Source organism: Colobus angolensis, unplaced genomic scaffold (assembly GCF_000951035.1).
Source record: "Colobus angolensis palliatus isolate OR3802 unplaced genomic scaffold, Cang.pa_1.0 Scaffold197, whole genome shotgun sequence".
Taxonomy (NCBI): domain Eukaryota; kingdom Metazoa; phylum Chordata; class Mammalia; order Primates; family Cercopithecidae; genus Colobus; species Colobus angolensis.
In genome coordinates this window covers 5,436,602-5,436,877 of record NW_012115121.1, presented here as the reverse complement: position 1 = coordinate 5,436,877, position 276 = coordinate 5,436,602, and positions in this window count along the sequence as shown.

The following is a 276-nucleotide window of genomic DNA, read 5'->3' as shown; positions in this document are numbered from 1 at the left end:
AAAAAAGAAAAGAAAAAAGAAAAAATGTTTTATTATGGCAATACTTCCCAGTGTGTTAACCTGAATGCAGGAGGTCTCTGGCATCTATGTTACATGTGTGTTAAAGTCTTAGAAATGCAAACGATATCCCTTCCAACAACTTAGTCTAAAGAAATACTCAGGAAAATGCACACAGATTTAGGTACAATGCTTTTCACCACTGTATTATGTCCACCACAGCAGAAAATGGCTCATAAGCTAAACACCTAACAGAAGGATGTGTCAAATAAAACATGA